Genomic DNA, 4,428 nt, shown 5'->3' with positions numbered 1-4,428 from the left:
AAAAGGATAATTTGTGCATAATGGACAGGGGAAAGCATGTACAGCCTCTGTAAAGCTATAATCCCATAATAAAATGCTTCCATGTGTACAAGAACAGCTGGTGTATGTTTTAATCAAGGTTGATGAATTTCTGTTATGATAAACTTCAGAGAGATCCCAGCTGAAAACATAATACTATAGATATGTGCTAAAAGTGCTTTTTCGCTTTTCTGGATGTGTGCACTTTCAAAAAGACCAAAGTATTTCAGATTTATCATAAACAAACTGCATTTCATTTATTTTGAATGCCTCATGCTCAAACTGAGCAAAAGCTGGACAAAACGCTTTCACACACACAAGGTACGACAAAGAGGACTCACATTTCAAAAGCAGATCCATCATGAAAATCATACAAAAGTAAAAGGATCACTTTTAATTTGTTGGGGTTCCCACAAAAACCTGTTTGTATTTCATGGCTTCTGAAATGTTTGGAGGACGACGGGTAACACTAGAGCGTTCTGTCCTTCACAGAGGGAGCGAGAAGCCTGTAATCAATGCTCTTCTACAGCACAGTCTAATATAGACATCCATGGCTTTCTTAAAAATCACAAAATGGGAACAAAACCAACATATGAACAAGATACTTTCCCAAAACTCCTTATAATACACGTTCAGAGGTATTCAAAGTCTACACTACACACTCATCAGGTCATGACATGATTTGGACTTGAGTTTAAAGGCTGCTTGCTTGTTCTTCTTAGCAATAATTCTGTTAATGAAACGCTTGGCTTTCTTTGGGAGACTCTCTCTGCGCTTTTGAAGAGAACGACATCTGCTGAGGGTCTCTGTGCTGTCTCTTTGTAAACGGAGCTGGCGGATGATGCCCTCAAACATCGGCCAGACGTTGTGTTGCATTGCTGCTGACGTCTCAATGAACTTACAGTCAAAGACAGCAGCAGATGAACGGCCCTCTGAAAAATACAAAATTAAATAGTAAACGAAAATTCTCAGTGATCTAAGTTTTACTATTTAAATTCAGAATCACTTACCACTAATGGACACTTCTCTGCAGCGAACCAGGTCACATTTATTGCCGACGAGGATGATAGGAGTCCGGTCGTCTCCACACTGACTCCGAAGCTGAATACGAAGATCTGCTGCGCGAAGGAAGCTTGAACGATCTGTTATGGCATAAACTATAATGAAAGCATCTCCTGTCTGCAAACAACGCTCCTGCGTCCAGCTGTCCTCATCCTGATGGAAACATAAATCAGGAAGTCTTAGAACCTCCAATCATCAAAGTATATTAATATAAATTGCTGATGAGCTAAAGGTGTTACCTGTGAATCCCACATGTCGAGTAGGGTAACGGTGGCCCTCTCACCATCTACTGTTATTGTCTGATCAAATACTTCACCTGAGAACAATAAAAGGGTCAAAGAGTTGAAACAAGGTTTTGAATAGTGGCCATAGCAAAAATTTACAAAATTACAATGTGATTTACTCTGAGTAGTCTACACACATTATAGCATATACAGTAATAATAATAATAATAAATAATAAGTAAATGAATTATATATATATATATAAATGTATAAAATAAATATTTATTTATTTTAAGTTTTCGGTGCAATCCGACGAGGTTCGTTTCGCACGATCCCCAAACTTGTTGTATAAAAATAATGTAGCTATTCATCAAATGATTTCGCATAATATTTAATTCATATGTTAAGTTTGCATTGCAAATTCCCTTAAAACTGTTTTTCTCTCTTTCTTCCCATGTAGCTACCAGAGTTTGCAAGTCCCTGGTCTGTTTCCAAACGTTTATTCATTCATTCATTCATTAATAAATGTTTCAAAGTAGCTTAAACATTTAGCCTACATTGCAAAGAATTGTAGCCTACATTCAAAAAAGCCTTTTATTTAGATTTGCGCAATTTCATTAATAGCAAAATTACATCAAACTGAATTGAATAATCATTTAAGAAAGGATTATTCAATTCAATGGAATTTTAGCCTAGGCTACTATTAATAAAAACTTTTTTTTTTAATTGTAGCCTACTTTTATAAACTCAACCTTTTGTTTTGACCTTCTACATTCTACATCCTAATTCTACACAAGTGACCTTTGCATGGCTCCTTGTGAGTTTCTGAAATGTTGAATTGCACGATTATGATTGAAAACCCGTTTTGTTGAAATGATGAATACTTGGGTTAATAGCCTAAATATAATCGCCATAAACAGTCTTAAACCCAAATCACAATCTGAAAGAAGGACGTCACTGCAGCCAAGTGATTTCTTGAGATAGTTGATGTGTGTGTGAAGTCTGAATAAAAAGCCCAAGTTTAACTCCAGTTAATAGTTCACATACCTCCATATAACTCGCACTCGCTGCCCATGCTGTCCGATGCTCCGGCGAATATACTCGCGAGCGCGGACTTCCCGACGCCGTGGTCTCCGAGCAGGACAACAGTGAACGGTCCAACCGAAGCTGGAGTCGCAGACTCGGTGGAGAGAGCGGAGTCTGAAGAGGCGGACGAGCAGGAACTGGACCTGGACATACCGATGTCGGAACGCGAGAAAGCATCGCTCAGCAGCTGTCCCTCCGTCCGTCCCGCAGATGCTCCACCGGTGCAGGTGATGCTGAACGCGGATACTGTGGCGCCGCATGCTCGCCAGCAGAGTCATTTGTGCAATTCGACGACAAACACTCGGTTAAACGACGGGTGTTTCTGTGAATGTGACTGAACAAAGAATTAACGGACTAAATCGGACGCTCCAAATTGTGCTCCAATAGTAACTCCAGTCCCAACTAGCAGAAACCTGCTCAACAAGGTCGAATTGCTCTTGGCTTCTTTGTTTTCAATTAAGCACACCTGACTGAAGATTGGTGCTGTTTACCCTGGTAATCCTGTACGCCTATATTTTGCGCAGTAATGTGGTTTGAGCTCTCAGTGCAGTCATGGTTATATTAAGGTCTCAGAATCAGTGAGGATTTCCTTGACGTCATTTCTCTCTCCCAATGAGCTGCAGCGGGTCTTTCCTTGGCAGCAGGCTGGGGCACCGTCTCAAAAGAGTGTGGCCGTGATTTTGCCAAGGAAGACATGTTTCTAGAACAACATTATTATCCAAAAATATATATTTAACCCAGTCCCTACCCCTAAATCTAACCCTACCCATAATTATTCCTAAAATCAGAGGGAAATGGTAGCTGATTAACAAGGGTATAGATGCACCTATTGTAAGCCTAAAACAGATATGTCATGAAAAGTTCTATCTCCTGACATCCTGACATGCTGGTTTTGTCTTGACCTAACGGCTACAACACACACCAGTTATACAATCGAATCCTCTCATGATAACATAAAAGTACACAATGCAAATAACAGATTGATTGCGCAGTGTATAGAGAGATGAATTGGTCATAACATAACTTTGAGAGATCTAAATAAACAGAGTGACAGCTTATTAGTGATTATGAATTGAGCCGATTTGTGAGTTTTCTAATCCACTCAAAATGCAGAATCAAAAACATGCTGCAAAAAAAAGTTTGGGGAATGACATTCACAAATTTACGCAGGATTCAATCTCGACATAGCTGTGATTGAAATAGTGATAGCAATGGATTGGACAAAATATGTGAAGATGTGCATTAAGACCATATAGAGCATCCTCACTGATTTCAGAAACACCCCCAGTGACTTATTTCTGGAACTGGGCCTGGTTGGTATGCTTTTTTTGCATAACGGTATACAAAAACAACAAAAATCAAACCAGAACATTAACCAAGGTTCTGAAACTGAAAGTGACGTGACATTCAGCCAAGTATGGTGACCCATACTCCCATACTCAGTGCTCTGCATTTAACCCATCCAAAGTGCACACAAACAGCAGTGAACACACACACACACACACACACACACACACACTGTGAACACACACCCAGAGCAGTGGGCAGCCATTTCTGCTGCGGCACCCAGGGAGAAGTTGGGGGTTCGATGCCTTGCTCAAGGGCATCAAGGTCATTGTATTGCCGGCCCGAGATTCAAACCCCACAACCCTAGAGTTAGGAGTCAAACTCTAACCACTAGGCCATGACTTCCCCCTAAGAATATTCTGAGAAATATTCCCTGTTATTTGGGTCTTTATGTCTAAAATGCTGCACAGACCAACCAGATAAAGTAAACTGTGGGTGGCATTGTAAGTGACATTATGCAACTTTGATTAGTGTGTTGGTTGGCATAGTAAAACATGAGGCCAGTTTAAAGCAGGACACCTAGGCAGGACAGTAGATCCTATCAGTGACCCTTTTCAGGACAACTAATCACATTTGGTATAGACACAGACACACAAAATAAGACATTCTCAGTTGTTAGTTTTCTGGTCTGGTACAGCGAATAATATATACAAAAAAGTTTTTTTTTTCTTTTTTTTAAATTAAGTTCTAC

The 4,428-nt window shown here is 39.9% G+C and overlaps 1 pseudogene; it reads right to left on the bottom strand.

Annotated features, from left to right (window-relative positions):
* Positions 1-270: 270 nt before the first annotated feature.
* LOC113059836 (GTP-binding protein GEM-like) lies at positions 271-2,997 on the bottom strand (annotated as a pseudogene).
* Between the last annotated feature and the right edge of the window lie 1,431 nt (positions 2,998-4,428).

Source organism: Carassius auratus, chromosome 41 (assembly GCF_003368295.1).
Source record: "Carassius auratus strain Wakin chromosome 41, ASM336829v1, whole genome shotgun sequence".
Classification (NCBI taxonomy): Eukaryota; Metazoa; Chordata; class Actinopteri; order Cypriniformes; family Cyprinidae; genus Carassius; species Carassius auratus.
Note: the sequence above shows the minus strand (reverse complement) of the source record. Positions and strands in the feature narration are given on the sequence as shown.